This window comes from Elephas maximus, chromosome 16 (assembly GCF_024166365.1).
Source record: "Elephas maximus indicus isolate mEleMax1 chromosome 16, mEleMax1 primary haplotype, whole genome shotgun sequence".
Classification (NCBI taxonomy): Eukaryota; Metazoa; Chordata; class Mammalia; order Proboscidea; family Elephantidae; genus Elephas; species Elephas maximus.
In genome coordinates, this window is record NC_064834.1 from 36,915,134 (window position 1) to 36,932,755 (window position 17,622).

Genomic DNA, 17,622 nt, shown 5'->3' on the forward strand with positions numbered 1-17,622 from the left:
CACATCAGGGAAGACAGGTACTATGTGAGGATCGCCAAGGAACCAAGGTTATGCCCAGGGCTACCAATAAGGAAGGAAGTGACTTCACCGAGATTGATTTGAATTTTAGCCTCCACAACTGTGAGAAAATTTCTGTTCTTTAAAGCCACCCACTTGTGATATCTCTGTTACAGCAACTCTAGGAAACTAAGACACTCTCTCTTTCACCTAATGCAAACACATTATCCCTCATGGATACCTTCTTTGAACCAAAATTTGACTTTGTTGCCCTGTAATTATAGCAAATTGTCCTTCAGCACCAACCATAACCATTAATGCAACACTTCTGTAAACAAAGTTCTATAGTTTTCACTTCACAGCTATTTTCTCGCTCCTCTATCACAGCCACAATTTTGCATTCATTTGGGTAACTTTTAAAAATTAATTATTTCCCCTTCTAGACTCTAAGTTCCATGAAGAGAAAGCCATGTTTCATTTGCTCAAAATTATACCCTTACATCCAGCACAATGCAAACGTAGAAGACAATATTCTTGGCCAGGTGACTGAGTGATTTGCATGAGCAAAGGTGTACAGATGGAAACACTGATAGTTGAATGAGAAACAGTAACACATTGTAGCTAAAAAGAAAGACTTAGAGGGATCAGTGAGAAATTAGCCAGGAAGTGTGGTTTGGAGCCAGAATGTTTAACGTAAAATCTTACCCATCTTTCCACGAAAATATTCTCTAGCTTATCATTCCAGCACTTTCTGCCTCTGTTGTGGAGTGAATTCTCTTTACCATGTTAAATTGTCTGAGAAAAGAAAAGCTTATTATTCACCTTCACATTCCCCCCACAGATCAGAGTACAATGTTCATAAAGTTCTTAAAAAAAAGTATTTACTGAATTTACATTATTTAGTAGATAATGAAGACATCTGAGCAGGTAAATCTGTGTTCCAAGTGGTACAGGAGTTCTCAGAAGAGATTGGGTTTGGGAAGACACTTACTCTGGTTATTAAGCTGTTGCTTCTCACCTCTAAACCCATCCTCTGTCTTCTGTTCTCTCATGCTGACTCTGTAACTCAGCAAACTACATTTGTCCTTCACCAGCTGAAGCTTGTTAGGTTCTGGCAGGGAGAGCCCTTGGGGGATACCAGAAGAGACTTGATCTTTCCTGCATTCCTGCCCTTTCTGCTCACATTGCCCTAGCAATAGCAGTTCATCCAGGGGAGCAGCAGTTTGTTCTACGTTCCTGTTTTTTCCTATCCTCCCAGAACGAGTCTCACTGTAGCCCCAGTACCTGCAGCTGGTAGTGATGTTTCATCCTGAGATACAGAAGACGGATGGCACCCTCTGCTCACAAGGTTGGGTCTCAGCTGTATGAGGCTCCTCCTCCAAGTTTCTAAGATCCAAATCCTCATGTTTTTCCTTTATTTTATTAATTTATTTTGTTGTTGTTGTTAGTTACTGTTGAGTTGGTTCCTACTCATAAGGACCCTATATACAACAGAGAGAATCCCTTCAGGGTCCTGCACCATCCTTACAATCTTTGCTATCTTTGAGCCCACTGTTGCAGCCACTGTGTCAATCCATCTCGTTGAAGGTCTTCCTCTTCTTTGCTGACTCTCAACTTTACTAAGCATGATGTCCTTCTCCAGCGACTGGTCACTCCTGATAACACGTCCAAAGCATGTGAGGTGAAGTCTCACCATCCTTGCTTCTAAAGAGCATTCTGGTTGTACTTCCTCCAAGACAGATTTGTTCGTTTTTTTGGCAGTCCATGGTATATTCAATATTCTTCACCAACACCACAATTCAAAGGTGTCAATTCTTCTTCAGTCCTCCTTATTCACTATCCAGCTTTCACATGCATATGAGGTGACTGAAAACTCTGTATGGTTTGGGTCAGGTGTACCTTAGTCCTCAAGGTGACATCTTTGCTTTTCAACACTTTAAAAAGGAATTTTGCAGCAATTTGCCCAATGTAGTACATCTTTAGATTTCTTGACCACTGCTTCTATGGGTATTAATTGTGGATTTAAGTAAAATGAAATCCTTGACAACCTCAATCTTTTCTCTATTTATCATGATGGTGCTTACTGGTCCAGTTGTCAGGATTTTTGTCTTCTTTATGTTGAGGTGTAATCCATACTGAAGGTTGTGGTCTTTGATCTTCATCAGTAAGTGCTTCAAGTCCTCTTCACTTTCGGCAAGCAAGGTTGTGTCACTTGCATAACACAGGTTGTTAATGAGTCTTCCTCCAATCTTGATGCTCCCTTCTTCTTTTTATAGTCCAGCTTCTCGGGTTATTTGCTCATCATACAGATTGAATAAAAAATAAATTAAAAAAAATTTTTTTTTAGGTATGGTGAAAGGATACAACCCTGATGTACACCTTTCCTGACTTTAAATCACACAGTATCCCCTTGTCCACAAAACTGCCTCTTGATCTATGTACAGGCTCCTCATGAGCACAATTAAGTGTCTGGAATTCCCATTTTTCACAATGCTATTCATAATTTGTTATGAACCACACAGTCAAATGCCTTTGCATAGTCAATAAAACACAGGTAAACATCCTTCTGGTATTCTCTGCTTTCAGCCAGGATCCATCTGACATCAGCAATGATATCCCTTGTTCCATGTCTTGTTCTAAATCTGGCTTGAATTTCTGGCAGTTCTCTATGGATATACTGCTGCAGCTGCTTTTGAATGATCTTCAGCAAGATTTTGTTTATATGTGATATTAATGATATTGTTCGGCAATTTCCACATTCAGTTGGATCACCTTTCTTGGGAATAGGCATAAATATGGTTCTCTTCCAGTTGGTTAGCCAGGTAGCCGTCTTCAAAATCTCTTTGGCATAGATGAGCGAGCACTTCCAGCCCTGCATCCATTTGTTGAAACATCTCAATTGGTATTCTGTCAATTCTCAGAGCTGTGTTTTCGCCAATGCCTTCAGTCAGCTTGGACTTCTTCCTTCAGTACAATCAGTTCCTGATCATATGCTACCTCCTGAAATGGCTGAACGTCAACCAGTTCTTTTTGGTATGATGACTCTGTGTATTCCTTCCATCTTCTTTTGATGCTTCCTGCATCGTTTAATATTTTCCCCATAGAATCCTTCACTATTGCAACTTGAGGCTTAAATTTTTTCTTCAGTTCTTTCAGCTTGAGAAATGCTGAGCGTGTTCCTCCATTTTGGTTTTCTATCTCCAGTTCTTCACATGTTTCATCACAATACTTTGTCTTCTTGAGCCACTCTTTCAAATCTTCTGTTCAGCTCTTTTACTTCATTATTTTTTTTTTCTTTTTGCTTTCGCTACTTGACATTCATGAGCAAGTTTCAGAGTGTCTTCTGACATCCATTTAGGTCTTTTCTTTCTCTCCTATCTCTTTAATGACCACTTGATTTCTTCATGCATGATATCCTTGATGTTATCCCACGACTCGTCTGGTCTTCAGTCATGAGTGCCCAATGCGTCAAATCTATGATTGAGATGGTTTCTAAATTTAGGTGGAATATACTCAAGGTTGCACTTTGGCTCTCATGGACTTGTTCTAATTTTCTTCAGTTTCAACTTGGACTTACATATGAGTAATTGATGGTCTGATCCCCAGTTGGCTTCTGGCCTTGTTCTGACTGATGATTTTGAGCTTTTCTATCATCTCTTTCCAGAGATGTAGTCGATTTGATCTCTGTGTATTCCATCTGTTGAGGTCCATGTGTACAGTCGCCATTTATGTTGTTGAGAAAAGGCATCCGCAATGAAGAAGTCATTGGTTTTGCAAAATTCAATCGTGCAATCTCCAGCATCATTTCTATCACCAAGGCCATATTTTCAACTGCCAATCCTTCTTCTTTGTTTCTGACTTTTGCATTCCAATCATCAGTAATTATCAGTGCATCCTGGTTACATGTTTGATCAACTTCAGACTACAGAAGTTGGTAAAAACTTTCAACTTCTTCATCTTTGGCCTTAGTGGTTGGTGTGTAAATTTGAATAATAGTCATATTAACTGGTCTTCCTTGTAGTTGTATGAATATTATCCTATCTCTGACAGCACTGTACTTCAGGATAGAACTTGAAATGTTCTTTTTGAGGATGAATGCAATTCCATTCCTCTTCAAGCTGTCATTCCCGGCATAGAAGACCATGTGATTGTCCAATTCAAAATGACCAATACCAGTCCATTTCAGCTCACTAATGCCTAGGATATCGATCTTTATGAATTCCATTTCATTTTTGACAACTTTCAATTATCCTACATTCATACTTCATACATTCCACATTCCTATTATTAATGGATGTTTGCAGCTGTTTCCTCTCACTTTGAGTAGTGTCACATCAGCAAATGAAGATACTGAAAGCTTGACTCCATCCATGTCATTAAGGTTGACTCTACTTTGAGGAGGCAGCTCTTCCCCAGTCATATTTTGAGTGATCTTTCAACCTGAAGTACTCACCTTCTGGCACTGTATCAGACAATGTTCTGCTGCTATTCATAAGGTTTTCACTGGCTAATTATTTTCAGAAGTAGACCACTGGGTCCTTCTTCCTAGTCTGTCTTAGTCTGGAAGCTCAGCTGAAACCTGTCCACCACAGATGACTGGTGGCATAGCTTCCAGCATCACAGCAACACACAAGCTGCACAGTATGACAAACTGACAGGCTTTCTTCTGGTAGTCCATGGTATATTCAATATTCTTCACCAACACCATAATTCAAAGGCCTCAGTTCTTCTTTATTCTTCCTTATTTACTGTCCAGCTTTCACATGCATATGAAGCTATTGAAAACACCATAGCTTGGGTCACGCACATCTTAGTCCTCAGAGTGACATCTTTACTTTTTAACACTTTAAAGAGGTCTTTCACAGCAGATTTGCCCAATGTAATACATCGTTTGATTTCCTGACTTTGCTTCCATGGGTGTTGACTGTGGATCCAAGTAAAATGAAATCTTTGACAACTTTAACCTTTTTTCCATTTATCATGATGTTGCTTATTGGTCTAGTTGCGAGGACTTTTGTTTTCTTTATGTTGAAGTATAATCCATATTGAAGGTTGTAGTGTTTGACCTAGACCTAAATGTGCACCTGCTTCTTGCAGTTGTTGTTTTATTGTTGAATGTCATCAAGTGGACTTTTGACTCATAGTGACCCCATGAGACAGAGTAGAACTGCCCCATAGGGTTTTCTAGGCTACAACCTTTAGGGAAGCTGATCTCCAGGTTTTTCTCCTGTGGAGACACTGGGGAGGTTCGAACAGCCAACCTTTAGGTTAGAAGCCAAGAACTTAACCATTGTGCCAGTAGGGCTCCTTTCTTGCCATTATTAGGTCTGTGTTACTCCAGTGTTCTTGTTTTGCTTCCCAGCATTGCCCACCTGTTTGAACAAGTCCTGCATTAAGTCAGCTCTGTTAAAATAATGCACGTGGTCTAGTTCCCTGACAAGATGCTGAGTGATACAGCACTAATGGTTAGGAAACTACTTAGAAAGCTAATGCAATAGTTCAGGTACATGGTAACAAACCCCTGAACTCAGGAGATGTGAGTAAGAATGAAATAATAATAATTATCAGCTACCATTTATTCAGCACTAGACCCATGTGCTTGATATGACATATGTAATTATTGCAATATCTCTTTGAGGTAGGTAGTATCAATAGACCCACTTTCCATGTAAGAAAACTGAAGCATAGAGAAGTTAAGTAACTTGCAAAAGATCACCAAAGAGTAAATGATGAGAGATGGAAACCTGGTTTTGCCTAACCACAAAGTCAGTGCTTTAAACATTTCAGAACACAGTCCTCTTATCCAGTCTCCCTGTCACCACAATTACACACTGCAATACCAAACAATCTATAAAAAGAAATGTTACAAAGCTAAAAAATGGTACAGCATATAAGGGAGAGAAACTCATTTTGACTAAGGGGATGTAGAAAGGCTTCATGGAGAAGTTAGCACATAAATATTTAATATACCCTAGGGACTTGAATTCCCAATTGCTAACTGTTTCCATTATAGTGGTTCCATTTCCGTTATTAGTCTCACTTCCCCCCACACCCCAACCTTCTGACCCACACTTTAGGGTAACTGTTGATCATTTGGTCTCATATAGATAATTTTTTAAAAGAGTACAGTATTCAAGGGTGACTTTTTTTTTTTTTTTTTTTTAACTTGTTGAGTTAACCTGCTATTTAATTAAGAGGTGACTTCACAGGGTAGTTTCAGTTCAAGTTTTAAAGAGTGTCTCAGGGCAATAGTCATAGAGATTCCTCCAGTCTCAATGGGTCTAGTAAGTCTGCATTTTTTGAGAATTTGAAGGTCTGTACCACATTCTTCTCCATGTCTGTCAGCATCCATCTATTGTGTCCCTGATTGGAATGTCCAGTAGTGGTAGCTGCTGAGCATCATCTAGTTCTTCTGGTCTCAAGACAGAGGAGGCCACGGTTCATGAAGACAGTCCTGTAGACTCGTTCCTTCTCTGATTCTTGGATTTCTGATTTAAACTTTCTGGTCCCCCATTTCTTTATCTATAAGATGTGTAATGCTTCTCTGGGTTCTATCACACATCCCTGGAAATATGAGTGAAATAGATTTTATACCATTCTTTGCTATTCAGTTTATTACGTTATTATTATGTTTTTCCTTATATTTAAATTCTGTATCATATTTTAACAACTCGATTATTGAGTATTATGATGTCACTCTATAACATTATGCAGTGGTTTCCTCTTGCTCCGTATTCCTCTTTTTCATTTTTTTTTTTATATACTTGCACTGATTTATATTTATTGGAATATTTCTTTTAAAATTTTTCTCCAAAAAAAAATTCTGACTTGAATCACTGAAATCCAATTACCATTTAGCATGCTTTAAAATATTTTGGATTTCATTTTCATTTTAAAATTGACAAATAGTTTGTGATATCTTGAATATAAATTAAATTACAAAAATAAGTTCTATTTGATATTTCCATTCGAAAAATGCAATAACATCAGAGACAAAAACTTAAATTTAAAATTCCCATCTTAGCCCAAAAGTAAAATGTATTTATACTTTCAATATTTCTATTAAAAAACAAATAGGACCTGTCATGCCCAGTAACCTGAGAATTATTATACAAATTTGCAGCAAAGCCTCCTGGGTTAGCAGTAATCTCTGATCATTGAGTTGAAAGAGTGAAGAGGCTGATCATTTTTCCAGCAAGCTGAGACCTAGGACATTTCTCAGCTATAAGGCATGGTTTTGGGTGAATATCACTGACAGCTCAGATGAGAGGGTCATCTTGAAGTCACAGGCCTGTTTGATCCTCCTACATGGTGGCTCAAATGCTGGCCATTGATCTCCATGGAGCTTAGTGGTGAACAATTAACTCTCACAAAATCTTGAGATTTAAATAAATTTGGTAGTGCCATGTAGAACAAATTACATTATTCGGATTTGGGAAAATGAAAGAGAATTTCACAGATAAGAGCTAAAACTTGGAAGTCCTTGAGGTAGGAGGATGGAAAAGGATGTATTTTTCTAAAGTCCAGTATTGGACAGAAAATTGTGCTTATGCAACAGTTCTCTTTTAGTATATTCTTGACTCTTCCACGTGTGCAAACACAGCAATCACACTCAGGTCTCAAGACCCAGATCAAACGTCATCCATTCCCTGAAGCCTCCTTGATCCCCTTCCTTCCCTTCTTAAAATGAATCTCTCTACCCTCTAAAAGTCCAAAATACTTCTCTTGCAAGCAGCTCCACCAAGCACAAGCTGTGTGACCTTAGGTGAGAGATACTTTACTTCTCTGAGTCTCAATTTCTCTATCTTTAAAATGAGGCTAATAATAGCACTTACTTCACAGAATTATTATGAGGTTTAAATGAGGTCATACTTGTAGCCGATGTTCAAGGACCAGCTGTTGCTTGGAAGAAAGCCTGCCCATTGTGAGTGCTATGTGTTTGTTAAATAAATAAAATAAATACGTTTCTAATGCTACTCATCATTTCTCATCCTTTCTTCTAGCATGGATGCTGTTCCCAGACAAAAACAATGTCTTCAAATCTCCATATTTAGCCAATTATATCTATTTTTGGTAGCACTCCTAAATGTCTGTTGGGTAAAAAAAAAAAAAAAAATGGTCTCTGGAGTTTGCTATGAATCAATTATTAAGAAAGATTGGCCTGAGAGAACCAACATAGATATAAAGTCTTCATGTTTTCCTAGACTACTAATTCCTAGGTCTCAAGGACATTTCCAGTGTCTGGTAGAAAAAGGGGGCATTTAACATTTGTCAAGTGAATAAAAAATAGTGAGCCCTTTATATCAGAATAGTAAAGTAACTTTAATATTTTATATCCAATAATGCTCAGGTCATACATTATCACACTTAATGCAAATGTTTATAAGACACATGCTATTTAAAATTTAAATAAAAGGCTTTAAACATCTTTGGATCACTGGCACAATGTTTTCCATAAGTCCACTCTCTTAGTTTCCTAGGGCTGACATAACAAAAAATACTACAAATGGGTGGCTTTAAAGAACAAAATTTTATTGTTTCACAGTTTTGTAGACTAGAACTCTAAATTAGGGCAGTGACTTTAAGATAAGGCCCTTTCTTGTTGGTAGCTCTGGGCACTCCTAGGCTTATAGATGGCTCCTCACACAGTCTCTTCCTCCTGTGTGTGTATGCCTGAGTCTGTACTCCCTTTTATAAGGCACCACTCAGAAGGTATTAGGTTTAGGATTCACCCTACTCCACTATAAGCTCATTAAATAACAACAAACCCTATTTCCAAACAGGGTCACACTCACAGGTGCAGGAGTTAGGATTTCATATCTTTGGAGGGACACAATTTAATTCATAACAATCATATCTTAATTACTTTACTGGTGCTCAACACTATGCTAGTGCAAGAATATTTTTCAAAAGAATCATAAGGTATATAATCAAGGAATTTAAAAATTAGATGGAGCAATGACACAGCTAACCCTGTGGTCCAAACTGTCTGATCTCAACTGTGAATGAAGTAGCTCATGAGAAGTGAGAGCACCAAGAACTGGACTAGCTGGGGGACGTGTCTCTGAAGAGACAGTAAAGATCTGTATGGATGATACATGGGGAAAAAAGTGAGGGACACAGTCATTGTGGTACCCCACACCTCACAGAACCTTGTTCATGCCCATTACACTGAACTAAATATAACTACTCTGACTGGCAAAACCAGTGTCCGGGAAGCCAAACCTGCAACGCCCACTGGAAGTTCCAGAAGACAGGGTACATTAGAACAGAGGCTCCTTAGGGGACAGTGGTCCGCACCCTACACCCACTTGCAGTATATCCAGGCCAACTTGCCTTGTGTTGGCGGCCACCCCTCACCCAGCTCTCCTGACTGCACTGTGACCTATTCTCAATCCTCTAGTCTTTTTCAGGTACTTTAGTATGAGTTTCTGCTGCTCCATTTGACTTAAATATTAGTTTCCAAATAAAATATAAACTAATTCTCTGTACATTTTGAAGTGGCTCATTCAAGGATTTAATTTTTTTAACTGATTTTCCTCAGAGTTTTTTCCGTATTTTGTTCCCCCCTCATTCAGAAATCATTAAGAAAGTTACATAAAACAGACCTAAAAGAAGGCGCCTTTCATTTGGACTTATTTTTTCTTTTCTTTAATTCCCCGAACACTTCATTACTATTTCATCTCTCCTGAGCCTACCCAGAAACTTGGTCTCTTCTGACTCCGAAACATACCAGGTTATTAAAAACACTCTTCAGCCAAAATTAAGGAAAGGGTCAGTGAAATGAACTCAACACAGGGCTTACGCTGAGCACAATGATTTCTTTGACTTGAGAGGAGGAAATGAACAGTGATGATTTTGGATGGCCAGCTTTTCTCACTAATCTGTTGCTGAACTCTACTGGACATAAATGTTTCTCCTTGTCAGTTTTCCTAATATCTCTCCAGTTTACTGTTAACAAAACATGAACATTGGCTGGAATAACTAGGGCTTATTGTATTAAAAAAAAAAAAAAGCCAACATTACACAGAAAGACATGGCACTTCAACAGGTTAAGAGGTAAGTAAAATTAGAACCCAAGCACTCACAAAGTTTATGTAGTCAAAGACAGGCAGACATACTATTTTCAGGCTGCTGCTAATTGAGCCTTATTTGGATTGAAACCCTCTGAAAGGAATCAACACATCAGGAACGGAGATACTAACACGGAAGAGACAGCCGCTGAATATAATTCTGGGGAGAGCTAGGCTGCTAGCTGCACCCCAGATAACAGAGGCTCAGTGTCTGATTCAGCCATGGAACAAAAACAACCATTGTTTTGAAAAAGAAGGTACCTTTGCAGGGGTCTACAGAAATTTATATGACTTCTTCCTTCTCGGGAGACCTATGTTTAGCTGTGGTTTTCAATCCAACTTGCTAAATTTGTACCTGTTGCAAAAGTGGGTCATACTCAACAGTAAAGCAAAATTCATTATACTTTCACAAAGGGAAATGAGAGGGGTGCATAATATTTAAGTAAAAACTCAACAGCTTGGCAAGAGTTTCTTTACCAAGAAAGTGAGAGCAATTGATTAAATACAGTAATCCATTGCCATTCATGAGAAGATATGTCCCAACACCTTCATAAATCCCAAATTTATGATTCCACTATAATATACTCTTACCCCACAAAAATCAGTCATGAATAACTCACAGGAACTACTGTGCATGGCACAGAAATCAAAAAAGCAAAAAAGCTGAGCAGACAAGCAGATGCTCTGACTGGGTGCTCAGCTCGGCTTGGCTCATTCATCAATACGCAATTCAAATTTAAATCTCAGCAAAATGATAACTTGCTGCAAGTCGTTATCCTTCATGATCATCTTTACATAGACAAGACTGTAACATTTAATTCATGAAGACAAGGTGCTAAGCTTCCCTTAACCAGGTAATCTAGTGAACTGTGATGCAGTTTCATCCTGTTTGAGGAAAGGCAATTTTCCTTTCAAGATCTGACACCCTATATACCTCTAGCCTCTAATTCCAGATGGTAGGTGTAGGTGGTGAAATGTTATTAGGTTGAGCAAAATGATAGTACCTAAAGAGCAGTGAATAGTACCAGGAAAAACCATGACTCGTGGTATTCTCATTTTCTTGAATTTCTTTTGTACATTTGCAGTGAGGCTTTCCACAAAATTCATTCTTGACTTTAATTGTAACTTCACTTTTAAAGTCCTTTATTGAGTTTCTATTATTACAGAGCACTTATGCCACATGATTTAGGAAATACAAAAGAAGCATACAGTATCATTTGAGAGGCCAGAAAAACTCACATGCACAGAGAACAATATAAAAAAACTTCATAGGATTTAGAACTAAGCTAGTGCTGCAGACATATGTGATAAGTGACTGTACAAAGTTTCTACCTTGAAGAATGGACAAGAACAAGTCCTGGTCTAAATCTCTAGCAATAAATCCAGCGGAGGCAGAAAGACTTCGTGTATGGGGCTTTAAAGGGTCATAAAGGAGACCACTTATTGAAAGGAAGGGCTCATTTGAAGGTGGGAGTGTAAGTCACAGTGGGAGTAATGGTTGTTGTATTTTAATTATTGCACTTTAAGCAAAAATCTTTGCACTCTACCCCCACTGAAAGCACTTGCCAAAAAAAAATTCATAAAGTCAACCATAAACATCTCTGCACGCTGATCATAGCAATCACAAACCTAAAACAAAACAGACAAAAAACACAACAAAGCCCATTGCCATTGAGTCAGTTCTGACTCATGGTGACCCTATATAGCAATCATACAGGCAACCATTTGTTGCATGCCTATCATGTGCCAGGTATTGTCCTAGAACAGACTTTACGCTCTGTTATTACCTAGCCTGTTTAATGATCCACTCAACATTCAGTCTCATAAACTGTAGATTAGAAAGTTTTCCAATATTTCTTTATTTCCAGCCCCACATGAAATACTGCAATCCAAATTCTAATTCTACCTCTTTAATACTCCCTTATCCACCCAATGTTTCTGCCTTAGATCAGAGCCCTAAGATCTCACATGTGGATTTCTGCATTAGCTCCCAGACACCAGGCTTGCTGTCTTCAAATCCATCCTCCCTCTCCCCTGGAAAAGCAGAAGAGTAGATATGGTAGCACTAACAGCAATAGCTAATATCTATTAGTCACAGTAGGTACACTATGGTGAGTGTTTACTAGATAAAGCTGTTTCATTTAATGTTCTCAGCAACAATTTGAAAGGGGAGGAAACTGATACAGAGAGACTGAACTCCCCCCTGGTTCATGTAACTAGTAGTTGGTAGAGCTAGAATTTTAAGTCAGGTCTAATTTGGAACCCAAATCTTTTAAAATCACAAATCTAGTGGCAATATTTAATTAAGTGCACATATTTTGAAGCACTGGCATTGGGACTCTGGCACCAGACTATGCAAGTTCAGATTCCAATTCCACCATTTACCAGCTGTGACTGAGAGCATGGTCATTAATATCTCTAAGCCTCAATTTATCATCTATAAAATTGAATAATATTAGTTTCTTCACAGAGCATTGTTGTAAGCATTAAAACAATGCATTTGAAATATTTACACAGAGCCTGACAAATAGTAAGTGCTTAATAAGAACTGATGAAGGAATTAAGGTGGATCCATGAATGGATTGCTTTTACATAACCTTTCTAAATAAATATACCAATCACAGGTCAAGTTACCTACTCTATATCTACCTGTTAGGGTGAACAAATTTCTGTTTCAGGGAAATCCGTACAAAAGTACCTTTTAATAAAAAGAAAAGAAATGAGTCACATATGCGTTATCATAATCATTACCATCAACTACAACAATCATCAAAATTGATGAAAACCTAGTATTTTAAGATATTGAGGCCAAAAAGAAACATACGACAAAGGCACCGCCTTTAAAAGACATAATAATGCAGGTATGTGTGTAGCTTGAATGATGTATAACTAAACTGTACAACTACTGTGGAACAAAAGTTCTGCCACTTCTGTTGCCCAAGGCATAGAAATGTACATGGGTTGCCTAGGAGCTTCCTTCTTTCCTTCTGCATTCTCATCCTCAACCCACATCTTGCCCAAACCCTGAGTATCAATTCTTACAGGTTAATGACTTTCTTTTAAAAGGTATTGTCAATGTTTCCTCTCAATCCTAGTGTAAGGTGAGCAGAAAATCCATAGTAGGAAAACCTAGTACTTCACGTGTTTTGGGGAGAAAACAAATATATCAGTAGCAAAGAGCTGATAACAGATGGTGATTTAGTAGTTAGAGAAAGCAGCATTTTTATAACACCCCAGATAGTGAAGCATTTTTAAGACTCCACTGTTCAAATAACCCATTGCAGTCAAGTCGACTCCAACTCATAGTGAACCTATAGGACAGAGTAGAACTGCCCTATAGGGTTTCCAAGGAGCAGCTGGTGGATTTGAACTCCTGACCTTTTGGTTAGCAGCCATATTCTTAACCATTGCACTATTAGAGCTCCCACTGTTCAAATAGACACCCACAAATTCACCTTCCATAAGGGGTATCCCTTAACTTCAGAGAACAAATTGATTCCCAGAATTTAGTATCCCCAAGGACATTTCCTTGCTCCAAATGCCTACCATCCCAACATGTAATTGTTCTCCATCTTAAGAATCAGTTGATCTTACAGCCTGCATGCCGAAGAAAAAGGTTCACTGAATCCTAAAATAACACTGTTGCCAGGAGAGGCAAACTGTTGCTTTTCTGTTTTTGGCCTTGTTGGTTTGTATTTTTCTTCAGTTTTCCTAGAGTACAGTAGAATGCAATGTTGGGAACACTTTATTAACTCAGAGGAACATGCTCCTAAAAGAACTGGACTAACCACTTCACTGCTTACTCTCAATATTTATCCAAGTTAAGAGATGCAAAATGAAAAGGGAGAGGGTGAGGTTAAAAGGAAAACAGACTACAAAAAACATGAAACAGCTGACACAGCAAAGTGACTAGATGGGTAATCAAGAACTAGTAGCAAATATGTAACCAACAAAGATAACATGCAGCAGGAACTGAATTGTCTTGATCATGGTTATACCTAGTACTTTGCACGCTGAAATGCCAAATATTTATTAGAGAAATTAATGAGAATAAGAAAGGTAGCTCCAATAATAGAGCACACAAAGGATAAAATAGGGTTGCATGTAAACTATGAGAAAGTTTAAGAAGACTTCTAAACCATTGTACAGAAACAAAGAATACAGAATGGCATAGGTGATAAAAAAAAATGTATGCATTTACAAATGTTGGTGCATATATAAGATGCATAAATACACATAGAAATACCTAGAAAGGGAAAATATTTTTCAATAGCTGAAAAATTAAAAAAAAAATCCATGTATGTTTGCATTCCTGCAGATAAGGTCATTTGGAAGCAACCAATAATTTAAAAAAATTGCATTTTGAGTTACTGGCTAATGCAAATCCTATCACATTTACAATAATACATTTTACTTTAAAAATAAACATGACCTAATATTGAACAGGATTTCAAGGTATATTATGCTCTTAACCCACAACAAAATCCCCCAAAAAAGCACTGAAGTGAATAGTTGTGTTAAGCAGATTACTGTGTAAAATACATGTTTTTCATTGTTTACTTAAATAGAAGATCTATCTCACTTGGTCTAATAAATAGAGTGGGCTCACCTATTCTGTGAGTTGCAATAAAGCAAGAAGAAAAAGGGATAAGGAAGTGAAAGTTTGATGTCATGCAGAGTGGACTGTGGGCAGTGCCTCTCCTAATCCAGGGGAAGACATCCATGGCCAAACACAGAGTTAAAGGCAACAGAACTTAGAATTGTTTCCCCAAACTTAATATATAAAAATCTTAAGGGTAAGAGTAACTGAGAAGACTGGGAAGCAATGCTAGCTGGAGTTTCAGATTATCTTCATTTTTCACTTTGTTTCACAATATAGAAGATAATTCAAAACAGTATTTAATAACTGCCAAGTTGTAGCTCTGTCTTTCTTAGGCTTCCAAAGAAAAAAAAGAATAGACTGACTTTAAAAACGTTAGCCAAAGACTTCACACAAAATAAGAGTTCCTACGAATTATCAGGGTGTTTCCATTTTAAGACTCAGAAAAGTGCTCAAAGAATGTTAAATGGGTAACTTAAAAACACTAAACATACCTAAAAAATGTCCCATACATCTCAACTTTCTAGTAACAAGGGTAGTAAGAGGCAGAGAAAGCAGTAAGGTATAAATTAGGTCCTTTATTGGAATCCAGACACATCTGGACATTTTTAAAGGAATGATGATATGAGCCGTCAAGAATCATTTTGCATTAATATTCTATCAGCCATTTGTTTTAACTATTTGACATCCACTCACCCTTCTTTAAAGAATACACCTTATTTTAAGGGAGCCACCCATTGTTGCCTCTTCACTCTTGTGTTTTTTTTTGTTGGTTCAGTTTTAGGGGTTTCAGTCAATCAGGGTAGGCCCTCTCACTGACTACAGTAAGTGGTTCAGATATTGGCACATGACCAAATTTGGGCAAGGAGAGTTAGATCAGAACTTTGCTTTGGCTTTGGAGAAAGAAGCTCTTTTCCACTAGAGCAAAATGGTAGCCTAAATGCTGCAGCAATTAACTTTTACTCTAAGGAGACAGATGAGGAAAGAAGAGCTAAGTGAAGCCGAGAGAGAAAGAGAAGCAACTTCCTGTTCACAATTTCTGAGCCTCTAGACTAAGTCAGGTAACCCTGGTGGCGTGGTGGTTAAGAGCTACAGCTGCTAACCAAAAGATCAGTAGTTCAAATCCACCACCTGCTCCTTGGAAACCCTATGGGGCAGTTCTATGCTGTCCTATAGGGTTGTTATGAGTTGGAATCCACTTGATGACAGTGGATTTGGGTTTTTTTTTTTTTTTTTAGACTAAGTCATGCCTGAGCTGGCTTATTCTTGGACTTTATAGGTAAGAAAATCAATAGATTATCTTTGGCTTAAGTCAATGTGGATTAGAATTCCTTTCATCTACCTTCAACAGCATACTAACTGACCAAGGAGCCCACTGAGAAAAGAGTCAGAGGCATGAACACTCAATAAAAATGCCTCATTTTCTGCAATAGAGAAGCCATTTTAATAATTATTACTCTGATTTGTTCTCTGAGTCCTATGAACAAACAAGTCTATAAGAAAAACTAGAAAAGACTCGCTTCATGAAAGACTGTATTTTTTTATGTATTTCTTTTAATGGGTTTTTTTTTTAATGACTATTGATTATTTAAAGCCAAAATAATAAACACGTATAGTGTAGTTTATAGCATAAATTGAAGTAAAATTTATGAAAACAAGAGTACAAGGGAAAGTAGGATAAAATGGAATTATACACTTTAAAGGTTTTACATTGTTCATGTATTAACATAACACATATGAAGGTAGACTAAGAGAAGCTAGATATACATATCATTTCTAAGAGAATCACTAAAAATAACACAGAGTGTAAATACTAAAAACTGGACACCCAAATGCACATATAAAGAATAGATAAACAGACAGTATATTCATAATTATATTCATAAAATGGAATACTATCCAGAAATAAAAATAAGTACTGATACATACTAGATCAAAATATTTTGTTGAGTGAAAGGAGCCAAACCAAAAGAGTTCTATATGATTCTTTCTGTATGAAATTCAAGAACAAGCAAAATGAATATATGGCTATGAAGACTAGAAAGCAGTTTCCTGGACAAGGGTGATTGACTTTTAAAGGGTATGAGGGAACTTTCTGGTGTGATGGAATTATTCCATATCTTGTTTCGTGTGGTGGTTACACAGGTATGTAAAATTATCAAAACTAATTGATCTGAATACTTAAAAATCATGTATTTTATTGTACATAAATTTTACCTCAATAAAACTATATTAAAAGTTTTGTCTCTATAAGGCTTTAGAAATCCTGGTAGTGTAGTGGTTAAGAACTATAGCTGCTAACCAAAAGGTCGACAGTTCAAATCTACCAGGCACTCCTTGGAAGCTCTATGGGGCAGTTCTACTCTGTCCTATAGTGTCGCTATGAGTGGGAATCGACTTGACGGCAATGGGTGTAAGACTTTAGGGCCCAAGGCAGTTCTGATTTGGGAATAATTAATGAGAAAATAATGGAATGACTGTGATACAATTGAAGGCTCCAGAAAATATGGCACAGCCTTGATACATGGAGGAATCTATTCTAAAGGCCTTGTCTGTAACTCCAGAGGTGAGAGAAGAAACAACAGCACGTATTGCCTCCAGCCTAAAGAGCACTAGGAGGCAGGACCAGAGTCTTTGGGAACAGTGAAAGGTACCTCTTAGTAGGATATATTTGCACTTCTAGCAAGTCCCCCATGGATGGTGATACTGGTGTCCAGGGACCACACTTTAAGAACATCTCTATGAGCTGGAAATTAGAAATGAGGGCACAAACATCTTTTAAGCAATGGAAACGAGGGCAAAGAACTAATTTGTAGAGTTCTTGCTATGCTTCAAATACAGTGTCACACACTTATCCCCCTTGATTCTAACAATAACCCTACAGAAGAGTTTGTTTTCCTTCAGTTTACAGATGATAAAACTGTGGCTCACAAAAGTTAAAAGACTTGTCTA

The 17,622-nt window shown here is 37.7% G+C and overlaps 1 protein-coding gene across 2 annotated transcripts in view; it reads right to left on the reverse strand.

Annotated features, from left to right (window-relative positions):
* Positions 1-17,622, reverse strand: part of PRKG1 (protein kinase cGMP-dependent 1) — a 1,427,928-nt gene that overhangs the window by 1,060,966 nt on the left and 349,340 nt on the right. The window lies entirely within an intron of this gene.